Consider the following 15,352-nt stretch of genomic DNA (forward strand, 5'->3'; position numbering starts at 1 on the left):
TCTATTGTTTAGAGAAAAATGGAAGGAATGTACACATCCTAATGTAAGTTGTTTTTCACGTAGTAAAAGTTTATTATAAAAGCACCACATTATCACAAGTTTTGCCTTAGAATGTCAATTTTGTATTTAAGAAAGTTACAGAAGAAAGATGGTGACTTATTTTTTGCAGAGCTTACTTGTTGTTGAAGTGTATCATTGTGTATCATACAACATGCACCTCAACATCTATTACTGTCTGATGTAAAACTCAGGCACTTTAATCGCACCCTTTGGGCCACAGGATCAAATTCTGTATCTGAATGTGCTTGCTCTTTTCTACTGTGGGATCATTATAATATGACAATCACTTTTGACATTTATTAATGAAGAATTGGTAGACGATGTTACCTAGCTGCTTTTCTGTCTGGTCTTTCACTTCAAAATTAGGGATGGCTACCACAGGTAGCCCTAAAGTGGTTTGGGCACAGCTGAAAAAACAGACAGTGAAATAAACAGGTACAACATAAACCTTTTCACACTTGTGCTAGCAGCAGTATTATAGTTCAGGAAAATGCAAGAATATGAATAATAGTAACCTACTACTTTACATAAGGAAGCAGTTATTTCACTAAAAAGACAATTTTCACAACAGTTAACTTAAAGGCAAATTTATTTGGAAAAGCTACACACATTAAAGTACAATTTTAAGGTTAAATAGATACACTCTGTGAACATTTCCTGGTCAGTTTGTAAACATTGCATAAAAATAGAGATGGCATTTTTTGTTAATTTATTCAAAGAAATTAGTGATATCAGTTGTTAAGTGAGATTCACTTAATATCTATAATCTTTTCATCTATTGTACTTATTCCAAAAGTGTATGTGAATCATGAGACTTTTTTCATTTAAAATTATAATTTTGAACCATTTTTATCTATTTTATTTCTAATTATTTATTTATTTAAGAACTTTAACCATTTTTTACTTTTAAATTTTTATTATTTGCATAGTTTATTCTTTTGGAAGACGTAAAGTTCATTTTAGGTTATTGGTCTTTATAAAGTTTTTTAAGACCAACAATTTTTGTACTTAGCACGTAGTTTTCTACTGTCTTGGATTATTTCATTTATATTTTACTAGTGAAGTATTATTTGTATTGCTTTTAAGAAATCAAATGGAAAATTTTTATAATATCAATAAAAATTAATATTTATTTAAGTTTTATTTTTTGGTGACTATTAGTGTTTATCTATTGTTACATGGGTGTAACTTATCAAAGTAGTTTGAAAAGGTAAGACATAAATCTCTGTATGAGTTTTATTTTCTAATGTTTTGTACCATTTTGCTTGTTTTCAGCATTAGATTATGTTATAGTTGCTTTTATAAATTTTTCCTTATGGAATTAAACAATATTTTGTATTTTTCCCCAGCAAGGGTGTCTTCTTTGTTACCTCAGGCAACAGATGACCAATATAATGCCTCGTCACAACTTTGAAGTTCTTTATCGATTAAATTGTGACAGTCTATGCTCTGACTTCCAAGAATGTTTGGAGTTTCAATTCTCCCTGGGACTTGTGTCATTAATAAAACGTTTTCTTGGCCCAAGGAACACTAAACAAGTAAGAGATTGTTAGTATTGATAGCTCTGCTGTTGTATAAATTTTAGGAGCTTATAAGTGTAAAGTACTTGAATATTTATATCATGTTGGAGTACATGACTATTCTCAGCTATTTGCGTTGTGTGTATTTTAATTATTCTAAATTTTGGGCTCTTGTATTTATGGCTGAACATGTTTAACCATTTAATTGTATTATTTTGTATATTAATTTGAAGTTTTAAACACTACACAGTATGTGAGGTGTAATATTTTGTTTTTTCAAAGTATTGGACTGTTTCAGTCAAGAAGCCATTTTACCAGTGGTTGTAAGTATTTGTTAGTTTACCTGTTTCATCAAAAAGTTGTAATTACTCAAACACACACAAACTTGGTTTGCCTGTCTCATTCAAAAACTATTCCAAGGAGAATTATATTAGATTGTTGGTTTTCTCTTCTTAGATACCTCGCCCCATTGGCATCACTCACCAGTCACCTAGTACTGAAGTGAAACAGTTTTTTCAGCCCTCATCAGACTATTTGTCAATAGTCCAACAAATAGCACTTCTGTCACCAACTTCACAGACAGCTGTGGGTACTCTTGTTGTAGGAGGATTTGTAAGTTTTTGTACTATGTTTTCATGATGTCAAGACATGTTAGTCCAATTAAATTTTTAAAACCTTTACTACCTTAACCACATACATGTAGTTAGATTCTGTGGACATTAGCATATAAGTTTGACTCATTGACACTTACACTTGGTTGTGATAAATTACAAATTATAACAAAAGACAAAGAAAAATGACCACTATAAACTATTTAAATCACAGCATAATATTTTTTCTCTAGAACTTCACCTTATGACTAACCATTGTTGCTGAAAACTGTGAGAGGTTTTAATTATTAATTCACTTTAATATACAGCTAAAGTATGTTACATTAACCACCAAAATTAATCTTTAGGAGATATGCGAAATCCTAATGTGTCTATGTGTAATGCTTCATCTCTAGCTGTCTAAAAAATTATTCACAATGGATCTTAGTGTGCAACATTGCATTGTGTCAATCCTTTCGAACTAGTAACTAGGACATTCAAAAAAATTTATGGTATGTCAATTAGGTACAATATAATTATGTAAAAGAAGTGCATCAGACTCTTCATTTTATTTTTAGTACTAGTGTTGAAATTTCAAAACAAATCAGTTTTCAGTAAGCAAAGATGATAAATTATAACCAACATTTTTAGATCTTCACACTTATTTTACACAGTTCTGTATGTGTACTAATATTATGAATTTCTGGAAATTATAAAATATTTTTAATTTTTTATGCTCTTGTTTGATATCAAAATGTAGGCATGCTTTTACAAAACAAACATTCTTGTAAACTGAACATGTCTCGTCATCATGGATTTCTACACCAAATCTGTAGTGGAGAAAAAAGGTTTGGCTGAAATGTAGCAATAAAGCTTCTAGCTGTTTTTCTTATCAATGTCTTCACTCTTTGTAGTTAGTTTGTACAGTTGGCTGGAAGATCATAGTACTGACAGCGGGTATTTATGGGTTATTATATGCATATGAGTGGCTAACATGGACAAACAAGGCTAAAGAACGTGCTTTCAAGAAACAATATGTCAACCATGCTACCCGTAAGCTGAACTTAATAGTTGACTTGACTAGTGCCAACTGCTGTCACCAAGTTCAACAGTAAGAGCAACTTCTTTTGTCCATAAGACAAATAAATTGGATATAAATTCACATCTTCAGAATTTGCATCTATGTAATGGAAGAACATTAATTTCAAAATTGTTTACTATTTTAATGTTTTAATGTCTAATACAAAATATTATGTCCTTTATCTTGCCTAGAAATATTGGAAAAGCAGTTGAATTTCAGAAAGAATATATTGTCTAAGAAATTTTCACAATAGCGTTTAAGATAGTTATTTCTGAAAAAAGTATAGGTGGCAAGTTGATATTCTGTTTCATTATTTTTTGATAAAAGTGTTTTGTTTCTCAAGAGTACTTGTGTTAATACAATTGCAATAACAAAATATAAACTTTCAACTGGAACAATACATTCATTTGTTTTGTATTTGATATTTGTGACTCACTTTTAACTAAGGTTTTGTATTGTGTCAGAATCATTACTTGTGTTTTGTAAACTTTCTCAGTATAAATGACAAACATTTTGTTAAGATAAACAACTGGTAAAAGAAGAATATTGTATCTGCATTAAGGGCTATAGATATATTGTAATGTAAAAAAATATATTACTAGAAAAAGAATCCCAGCACTTTTAATGTCAATGAAATATTTTTTTTTTTTTTTTTTTTTTGTAATGATACTTTTGAATTATCATAATACAACAGAAATTTCAGAAGGTCTGCTTTCAGGTTTACTGAGTAGCTTGCAGAAAGAAATTTTTGGTTACAGGGAACTGAGCAGTACCTTTGCTCGACATTGTCAGCTTGTTGTTGAGGTGATCAATGAAATGCAGGGAGAAATCAGAACACTTGACACAGAAGTAGAGAAGCTGGACGAATGTTTAACCATGTCGAGGATTCTGAGGTAAAGATATTTAAAGAAGTGCTTCAGTGTTGATAAACTTTCACATCTTAAATGAACATATTAATAATTTTTTTATTAAATTTAAGTAACCAAATTGATGTTTTCAGCAGCCTTGTCTACATTTTTTTCCAATTTGAACTCATATGAAAACATAGTTTCAATTCTCTTAAACATCATCTTGTATAGCGTTCCAAAGAAACACAAACACAATTACAGTACAACTTGGCATGACAAACAAATGAAAAGCACAGCACTCTCGTCAAAGTACTGTGTCCAACTTACCCTAATTGCAGTCACTCTTCAACTAAGGAAAAGTCAGCTATTTCATGTGAAATAACTTTATAGATGCTGATGTTGCATTATAAAATTAGTTTCAACATACTGACTGTTTTCATTTTGATTTAATCTTTGTTTGTACACTTGTCAGTTTTTCATTTAAAAGTCTAAAGAAGTGTTAATTAGATAAACGATACAGTTTCTGCCCTTGTGAGAAAACTGAGCTATATATTTTCCAGTATTTTACGTGTGCTCGTTGCACTGGCAAGGACCATGGTGCCTACAAGTGTGAAACAGACCCTCATTACATTAATTGCAATGGCTCTCACCTTTCCTACTTTTGTCATTGCCCGAAATGGTTGGAAGAAAAAGAGGTGTTGCATTTGAAAACAATTCATAACATTACCTATCCTGAGGCTTGAAAATTGGTGTCCACCACGTCATCTCGGACATATGCTGCTGCACTTCGTACCACAACTACTGTGGGAGTGCAGACAGATCTCTCTGTGCTTCCTAAAGAGTTGTTCTCCAAACAAATGAAAGTCGTTTGACCTCCATGGTTAAAAAAGTTGATGAATCAACTTCAACACCCATCTCTATTCCCAAAATACATTCCACCAAACCCCAAGATCCGCATTCTTTGGTTCAAGGTACAGGCATTTCCACCTTCCATCTTCCACCCCAAGATGCAAAACAATCATTCATTCACATTTTCAGTCTCTGGAATTTCCTTCCAACAGCAAAAACCTGCACAATCGACCCAGGGAAGGATCATGGAGGATGACTAAGGACAGACAGGAAAAAAGACGTGATCATAAACAGAAGGATTTTCCACCCAATTTGCCTACACGTAAATAAATATGGCCACCCTGATACAATGGAGCTGTCGTGGTTTACGTTCTAATTTGGATGACATCAAAACACTGATTGCTTTCTACCATCCTGTTTGTCTTTCCTTACAGGAAACATTTCTGAAACCTTTTGGCAGTTTTCTGTATAAAAATCAGCATGTGCTTACCCTGTCTTTGCCACTTGACACACCCTTGGAGGCTGCAGCCATTCATGTTTCCTTGGGTCATATCATCACTGTTTGTTCTCTCTATCTGTCACCTGGGGAGACATATGATCAATCCAGACCTTGATACTCTCATTGAACAGTTCCCGTATCCCTTTTTCATCCTGTGGGACTTTAATGGACATCATCCCCTCTGGGGAAGTGCTGATATTGATAGAAGGGGTTGCTCTGTAAAGCAAATGCTCTCTGATCACAACCTTTCTCTTTTCAATACTGGCTCTCCTACTTATTTCCATGCACCTTGTTAGTCCTTTACTGCTATTGATCTCTCAATTTGCTCCCCTTCATTGTTTTCCCATTTTTCATAGAGGGTTGACAGTAATCCATGAGGCAGTGATCATTTTCCTATACTCTTGAGAGAGACTGGCTGTAGTCAATTCTACCAGACCTGCATGCCCCAGTGGAAGCTGGATCAGGCAAACTGGCCCTCTTTCACTGCTGTCACAGAACTTGATCCTGCCATCGTCTGTAAGCCATTAATAGACGACTGTGTGGCAGCAGTAACTGACTATTATACAAGCAGCTGCTCAATGCATTCCTAAAACCTTGACCACGTTTTCCACTATATCCTCGTCCATGGTGGAATCCTGCCTTCCACATGGCACATAAGGCTCAAAAACGGGCCTGGGATACATTCCGAAGATATCCCACACCCTCAAACCGCATTGCTTTCCAGCGGCCCCTTTCACATCTCATGTCAGTCTTCGAACATGAGTTATATTGAGCGGCAGCTACAGACTGCCCCCAATTGTTTACTGAAGTGGACCACAGAACGGCTTTAACTTCTCTCTCTCTAAAACTTTTTTTGTGCACTTTTGCTGACAATAGGGTATTCACCCTGATCCTGAACTCCAAGTTGTACTGCCTATGATCCCTGAGATTGAGTTCTTGGGGCTTATCTTTTACAATAAGCTGACCTTTATACCACACATCAAGCAGCTACAGGTCAAATCTACAAGAGCACTGAACATTCTCCGTGTCCTCTCTTCCACCATCTGGGGAGCGGTTTGACGTTCTGTGCTAAAGATGTATTGTGCTCTTATTCGATCGAAATTCGACTATGGATCACTGGTCTATGGCTCTGCTAGACCATCAGTCTTAAAGATGGTAGACCCTATTCATCATCAAAGACTTCGCCTCTGCACTGGGGATTTCTGCACTTCCCCAGTTCAGAGCTCATACATAGTTTCATGAATCTTCTTTGCACCTCCGCTGTTTGCAACTGTCTTTACTATATGCTTCGAAATTTCATTCCTTACCAAAGTATCCCACCTAGGGTTATGTTTTCCTTCCTTGATGGGACATGCTTTATCAGACCAGACAGTCTGCCATTGTTCCTTTCAGCCTTCTTGTCCAGGTGCATGTGGATGAATTGGGTCTGTCCGTGGATGACATTGCTGTATTCATTGGTCAACCCATCCCATCATGGCTTCTTACAGTTCCCAATTGTAACATATCTTTAAGCCATCTGAGAAAAGTAGACACTCCTGATTGGAAATACTGTCTGCTATTAGCTGAACATCTTTTGGACCATCCTTTCATTCTTTTTTATTTAGATGGTTCAAAATCAAGTGACTCTGTGGGCTCTGCCATGGTTTGTTGTGGCTCGATGGTTGCATGCAGAATCCCCTCTACAGCTTCTGTGTTCACTGCTGAACTGTATGCCATTTCTCTTGCCCTGGATCACAAAGAAGCTAAGCAATACTCAAACTGCACTATTTATACTAACTCGCTTAGTTTTCTACTGGACCTGGAATCGCTTCACATTGGTTCACATCTTGTTCTCGCCGATATTCAAAACTGACTGGCCCATTTCTCTTCAACATCTACTTCTATACAGCTTTTCTGGATACCGGGCCACGTTGGTATTCGCAGGAATGAGCTCACCGACACTGCAGCTAAGTCTGTCTGCTCTGGCACTATCACAGCTGTGCCTGTCCCATACATGGACTGTGGTCCTGTCCACAAGACTCGGCTCCATGCCAGCTGGCAGTCGACTTGGAGTGAACAACACGAAAACAAACTTTTCCAAATAAAACCCTATATTGGACTTTGGCCATCTTGCTTCTGTAAGGATTGGAAAGAGGAAGTTGTTCTAACTAGACTATGCATTGGTCACAGTTTTTTAACTCATCATTTTCTTTTATCTGGAACTGATGCACCAGTGTGTAGTTTGTGTAAAACTCAGATCACGATAAGCCACATTTTACTTTCTTGTCATCATTACGACTCTCAATGATGGCACCATTTAAAACATGTTCTGTCCCGAGGTTTGTCCATAACGTTAGGCAGTGTTATTGGTGATGGTGACACTGTCCAACGTGATAATGCTTTTAGTTTTTTAAAGACCATTAATCTTTTTAATGCCATTTAAGTTTTTAATTTATACGTTACAACTTTTTAATATGGCGCCCTTTTAAAAATCACAGTTCATCTAGTTCGATTTAAAATTAGAAACCGACCATAACATTAAATAACGCGAAACCAGGATTGGAAATGCCAACTTCAAGTGACTAACGCTGCTGTTTTAACTACCCATTAGTCATCCTGGCGAGTTATTATTGTAATTTTGCTACACGTCTTTTAAAACCTTTTTATTACTTTCCTTTTTGAAAATAGTCATAACGTCAAGTAACTCGGAACCAGGACTGGTAAGGCCAACTTCAGGTGACTGATTGTGGTTTTTGTACTTACTTGTTAGTCTTCCTGGCGAGTTATGATAATTAGTTACGCTACAGAAAGGCCTTCACAAGTTGAATTGCTGTAGTTTTTCTCTTAACATTGTAGACTAGATGTACACATTGGTTTTATACTATTTATGTTTTTAACTTTGTTTTGTTTTACCTTAATTTCCTTTTAACTTTTTACCGGATGTTTGGCACAGATAGCCTAGCTACTTTGTGCCATAAAGCACTAAATCAACCAACCAACAACTGAGTTCGAGATATATCTGTAAAGTACTGGTGATATTTATCATATAACAGTGGAGCAGTACCGTTGTGATTATTGCACTTGTAAATTATTATTTATACAGTTATTATGTATGTTAACCTTTATGTGTATCAGCTTATTAATTTGTTAATTACAACTTTAATACTACCAAACAAATACATTTCAGTTGGATGATTTTCAAAGTTTGGCATACTAAAGACTTGTGATTTAACATTAATAGCTAACATGCTAGGCAGTCTTCAAGGAAGACGTGTATCATTTAAACATGAAAATATTATTGTCGACACAGTAATAAATCATGAATTTTCAAGTAAAAAAATTGTTTTACTGGACATTTCTTAATTTTTCACAATTGAACTAGTTCGTTGTGAAACACTTCCAAGTTATTTAAAGAAGAGTTCATACATTACATCAGTACCTGCTGAAGTTAGTATTCCATGTAATTATCTTACTTACCCCTAGGTGGTAGTGTCTTGTTATTGTTACTCTTTTCATTTTCCTTTGCTTTACTTTGGAAAACAATCACCTTTCCACAACTGTCTGCAAGCAGTGAAGAGTGTTATAGGGGTGAGACATAGTGGGCTTAAGTACCCACATTTCACTCTCCTAATTTCTATTTCTTTTAATTATTTTGTTATTTAATTTTGATTATTATTATTTATGAACTTCTTCAAATGACTAGCAAATGGAGGTTAAAACTGACAGGGGGTGTATACCCACTGCAATGTGGGTCCTATTTCCACAGTTACCTCCTAAACCTTAAGTACATTTTATATCCCACATTATAGCCTGTACTTTGGGGATCCTTTTGATTTGTGCAACTTTTTTATTTTCGTTTATTGGAATGTGATTATATAAATGAACTTATTTTTGGTTGTTGGTATATTTTTCTTTTTGTTCTTTCTGTAGAAATAAGGCTGGTTACTTGATGAGTAAACTTGAGACTTTTAGCCAACAGTACCTTCAGTGTGACCAGTGAAAATTGTTCAAGTTATTAACTAATGGCAACTCTATATTTGGTGTAACTGTGTTGATTATGTAAGTTTTAGATCCACCAGTCATTGATTCAGGAGTGTTGATGTAATCAGATAGTTTTAGAAAAACTGTTTTTGTAGAAAAAACTTTATACTCTAGCACAGAAATTATTTGTATGAGTCACTGATGATGAATGTGCTCAAAATATTTGTTGATGTGAATACTGCAATAAAATGCAAGTATTTATAAAAATAATACAAATTAAAATACATAAATAAGATATTTTTTATGCTCCGTCATCTGCTTATTCTTAACATTTTGCAAAGTAATTGATAAACAGTAAGAAATAATAAATGAATTTGTAGCCTGATCTTGATTACTTGTTGTTATTTACATTTTGATATATGTTATAAGTAAAAGACAGTTGACTGATTGTTTATCTTGTATTAAGTAGGTGTTTGTATTAGGCTATTCTTTTGGAGATGCAATTTAAGTTACTCTTGTGGAATATCTGAAAGTAGTTTAATAATTGATTTAAATTTTGTTAAGATGAGTAGAAACTGTTGTTGTTGTTTAACTTTGAGGTCTATAATTTTTATCTGCTCAGAGCATCTTATAATGAAAGGTTTAAGCAAAGCAGTACAGAAGTATATTTACATGAGATGAAAATTGCGATTGAATAACTGTTTTCAAATAATGTAACTCAATGCTGATAATGTGAAAATGTTTAAATATAGTATTTTAAAAAGTGTATAGAATCTGTGTGTAAGCCAAAACTGTTATTATACAGAGCTTTAATAAACTATTCCATATGGAAATGTGTAATTCTAGAAACATTATATTTTTTGAGTTTCTGTGACCTACGTTTTATTGTTTGGGAAATATCTGTGTATACATACATACATATACACCTGGTGGTCTTCTGCACTTTTCAGATATTTAGGCTTGTTTATTTTCTCTTGTGCATTTAACTTGTAATTAAGAAGGTGACAGAAGCATGTTCTGATGAAAGTTGAGGTTTATTTGTAAGTCTGTGCAAGACCATTGCTTCAGAATTTTTCAAATAATGTCTCATGTTTAGTTCACTATTGAAGTAACTGAAATTCAAAACTAATTTTGAATCAGTAACTGAAACATGTTTATCTTTTATATGCTGTTGTAACAACAGAAGATCATAAGCTTCACGATAACAGGATTTTATAGGAAAAGTATCTTTAAAGAAAGTGCTCATATTTAAACCGTTGATTATTGTGTGCCCCACATTACCAATGGATTTTACTAAAGATAAATCAGTTCTTCCAGCATTGTTTCTGTGTTTTTCACTGAAACAGATAGTGATGTTTAATGAAATTTCTTGTGTAAATTGTTGATTAACTGATTGAAAATTATTTTATTTAAATCATGGGTGAATACGTTAGTGATTCAATAATATAAGAAAGAATTACTAGTGCTTCTCAAAGATAACCTTTGTAATACTGGACAGATTGTAAGATTTTTTACAATATCTCAGGAGGGTACTGTGTACCATGTTTATGTGGAAGTGCCTTCACCTCTGTCTTAGGTTTAACACATCAGTGTTACAGCTTTTAACTTATAAAATGTAGATGAATAAATTGAAAATCAGCATCTTAAATATTTGATGTCTCACAGAAAAAAGATACGTAGTTTTATGGTTGAATATTTGAATTAATTTGTCACATACTAGTTGCCTGTTAAAAAAATTATAATTTCAGCAAATTTCTGATTTGAAAAATACACTGCATGTCTGTTTTTTTAACTGCTCATTTTTTTTATAAGTATTAAAATGTTTCTTGAAAAATTTATGGTTCACATTCAACAGTTACTTTCCATAAGCATGTAGAAATATTTGGTGCATTGAAAGAGAGACGTTATTTAATTGGAAAGAACATACAAACCATTTCTGGTAAATATCTAGATGTATTTTTAACTTGTAACAGGATAAAGGTATTTGTTGTAATTTAGTTCTTAAGAAATGGATAAGATACAACAATGCCATTGCTGCTGCTTTCTTTATAAGTAATGTTTGTAAGATTTATTAAATAAAAGATTTGAAGAATATAAAATAAACTTTGACTAGTTCACAAAATATATAGGTTTCAAGTCTTTTTTTCGTACGCTAAATTCAAATGTACGAGTTTACTGCACATACTGCACATTTCACGTCTGCATTATTGTACAAATTAATTGAAGAAAATAAGCGAATATAGAAAGCAGTTAATTTTTATATGTATTTCCACAGAGTAGTGAACATTTTAAATGTAACTTTACCCACAATTATTAGATAAACCTTCAGGAAAGATCTGATTTGTATTCCTTATATAAAGAATAAGTTACTTCCTTGGTGTTATTTATATTTAATAATTTACTCTTTTTCAAAGCAATTGTGAATAGAAAAAAATCACGTTTGTAATGATACATGTTATTCAAACACAAAAAGTTAACTTTAATTTACTTTCAAAGACTAAAACACTAAAAGATGTACCATAGAACGACTGAATGTTTTTACATAAGTTGTGTAATATTCTAAATTATGTTTATAATAATAAAGGCACTTGCAAAGTGCACGCCCTCCCATTCTTTTGCAGTAACCAGCCTAGAATGTACACCAAAGAGTTCCTCAACCTGAAACATTTACTACCATTGTAAGATAAGTAGTTAACTTTAAATATAACACTTATGTTTGACTTGTATTTGGCCCAGCATGGCCAGGTGGGTTAAGGCACTCGAGTCGTAATCTGAGGGTCGCGGGTTCGAATCCCCGTCACACCAAACATGCTGGCCCTTTCAGCCGTGGGGGCATTATAATGTAACGGTCAGTCCCACTATTCGTTGGTAAAAGAGTAACCCAAGAGTTTGCACTGGCTGGTGATGACTAGCTAATTGTCTTCCCTCTAGACTTACACTGCTAAATTAAGGACGGCTAGCGCAGATAGCCCTCGTGTAGCGTTGCGCGAAATTCAAAACAAACAAACCAAATCGACTTGCATTTAACAAAAGTTTATTATTTGTTTTGGACAGGACAATCAATCGTTTGATTAAAATATCAAATTTATTTCCAATTATACTGTAAAGATGCACACAGGACTGAAAGTAATTTCTGTTGTCTGCTGAACTAATATACACGTACTTAATTAAAACTGGCTATTCTATAACATTTGTGTACTAATATAATCAAAGTTTATAATAAAGACGTACTTGAGACAGTCTTAAATTCTGCAACAAGTAATAAGTAATACAATCCTTAAATAACTAAATCCGTAATGTTATGCATTAAGAGTTCACACATTTTTCCTGATCAGGTTGATATTTATTGCAGTTTTTCACACATTTTTCCCGATTTAACTGATGGTCATACCGAATAATTTGAAGGACTTTTCCGTATGCGAAATGGTTAATTGTGTTATTAACAGTAATTACTTATTACATTTTAATAAAAAAAATACACAATCTTTTTCGTCCGTTGAGTACACATAAACACTGGTGTAAGAGAATCATATGAACTTTATTAATGTTTTAAATGTTAGTTTGATTGTTTTATCGTCCCTCTAACTTTTACGTTTTCAAATTATAAAACTGGTTTATCTTTCAACTAATAATCAATTCTATTACATTCAGACAGAAACAGTTTTATCCAGTGCCTGTTGTAGATCGTTTAGTAAATCCTTCGTATCTTCCAGTCCGATGTTTGTTTCTTTTGGAATTTCGCACAAATCTACTCGAGGGCTATCTGTGCTAGCCGTCCCTAATTTAGCAGTATAAGACTAGAGGGAAGGCAGCTAGTCAACACCACCCATCGCCAATTCTTGGGCTACTCTTTTACCAACGAATAGTGGGATTGACCGTCACATTATACGCCCCCACGGCTGGGAGGGCGAGTATGTTTAGCGCGACGCGAGCGCGAAAACGCGACCCTCGGATTATGAGTCGCACGCCTTACGCGCTTGGCCATGCCAGGCCCTTCCAGTCTGACAGATAGACGTATCAAATTATCTGTAATTCCATTTTTCTGTATTCGTCTTCTATCCCGTTGTGACTAATATCAGCTCTATTAGAACAGATACAATTACTTTTATCGCGGTGCACAGGTCAAGAAATTGGTTGCAACATAATTCCTTAAAAACTAAAACGACTACAATGAAACAAACCATTAAAAACTTCAAAATGTGATTACGACAAATAATATGATTGTAAAACAAAACAGTTCCAACAAATCGTGTAAAGTATCATAAATAATGTTCACTAGTGGAGAAAATCATAAAAATAATTGACGAAACTCTTATGTCAATTCGAACATAAGTTGATCTAGTAAACGTAGTTCTCGTCAACGTAAACTAACCATTAATCGTTACTAACTATTTTGTCTGACTCAGTATTAACGTGTATGTTGACATTAGATGTGATGCTTATAAAAGTGTGCAAGTGCTGAGATCAGGATGATAATTACAGTAAACTGTTGGACCTCATTAATAATTACAGCGATACCAAATCTGAAAGGCTACAATTGGCCTAATATTTATCTACATGTTTTTTTACGTTATATATCATGATATGGCCGAGTTTTTCGTTATTAATCAACCATATCCTCAGATAATGATATTTAAATATACTTTAAATAGCTAGTGCGATACAAATCTGGTGTCGGAATTTAAACAAGTTCGATTCTAACGTGAGAATAAATAACTAAAAAAACTCATAAATCAAGAACTAATAAGGATAGTAGAAAGTATGTGTTGTGCTTGCGGAGTTTATGTAAATATTTTGAAGACTATTTATTGCATGTAAATACTTTTGGCCGTCCGTGGCTGAGCGGTAAAAATGAGAAGCTTATAATAATTAAAAATCGGGTTTCTACACCCGCGGTGGGTCAAATACAGATAGCTCAGCGCGTAGCTGTGTTGTTAACAATAACTTAATAACGTATCACGTGTATGTGTTATTCGCAAAATAGCAAAACAAAAAACAAAAAGAACTAAAAAATTTCTAATTATAGTTCGGAATATAATCGCTATGTTTTGCCAAATTCAACGTTTGGTACTACTTTGTGTAACATAGTCTGATAACGGAAACTATTTACCTGCTGTTCTGTAGGATAGCTGTATTGTGTCTCAAACTTTACCTTGTATACGAGGCGGTTGTTTACGACTGTTGTATACCTTTGTTATTATTGGTCAGTTACAGAGAGCAGGTGAATTGTAAACGTAGTTTTAACGTTTGTAGACAGACTCCTTCCTGTCCTGGGAGAGTTAAAAGTCGGAAATTGAAGTCTCATTTGTCTGATTCATTCTGATGACTGTGTATATATCCACTGGCCATCATCTAGAGTCATCTGTTCATTTCCCTTTTGTTTTATTTAAATACAATTTATGTATTTATTTCGTTTTTAACTTCACAACGATAATCCAATAGTCCTTTACCACCTTTTTGATCGACATGGCCAAGCTGTTAAGGCGCTCGACTCGTAATCCAAGAATCAGGGGTTCGAATCACTGTCACACCAAACATAATCATTTTTTCAGCCGCGCGGTCGTTATAAAGTACGGTTAATCCCACTATTTGTTTGTAAAAGAGTAGTCAATGAATTGGCGGAGGGTGTAATGACAGGCTGAGTTACCTCTAGAGTTATGCTGATAAATTAGGGAAGGCTAGCGCAGATAGCCCTCGTGTATCTTGGAGCGAAATTCATAAAACAAACAAATATTTTCTCCGTGTTCCTGACAGTTAAAACCTCAAACCGGACTTTGCCTCTTTAATTCTACTGATAACAAATCACTGATACAGAGTATGTCCTTCTGTGTAAAGGATTCCGAATCTCCAATTGAAACAATAGAAACAAACAATAGAAATTAATAATATCTCAAATTATCTTAAACAGCTTAATACCTTCCTTAAAACATAAATTAATAATATCT

General features: G+C 33.9%; 1 pseudogene across 1 annotated transcript in view; it reads left to right on the plus strand.

Moving 5' to 3' along the window:
• LOC143232557 (mitofusin-2-like) overlaps positions 1-11,531 on the plus strand; it is a 59,297-nt pseudogene extending 47,766 nt beyond the window's left edge. The window contains exons 9-13 of the transcript XR_013017593.1: positions 1,410-1,598; positions 2,037-2,192; positions 3,085-3,281; positions 4,010-4,144; positions 9,357-11,531. The product of XR_013017593.1 is annotated as a mitofusin-2-like (transcript). The remainder of the gene's footprint in view (positions 1-1,409; positions 1,599-2,036; positions 2,193-3,084; positions 3,282-4,009; positions 4,145-9,356) is intronic.
• The last annotated feature ends 3,821 nt before the right edge of the window (positions 11,532-15,352 follow it).

This window comes from Tachypleus tridentatus, chromosome 1 (assembly GCF_004210375.1).
Source record: "Tachypleus tridentatus isolate NWPU-2018 chromosome 1, ASM421037v1, whole genome shotgun sequence".
NCBI lineage: Eukaryota > Metazoa > Arthropoda > Merostomata > Xiphosura > Limulidae > Tachypleus > Tachypleus tridentatus.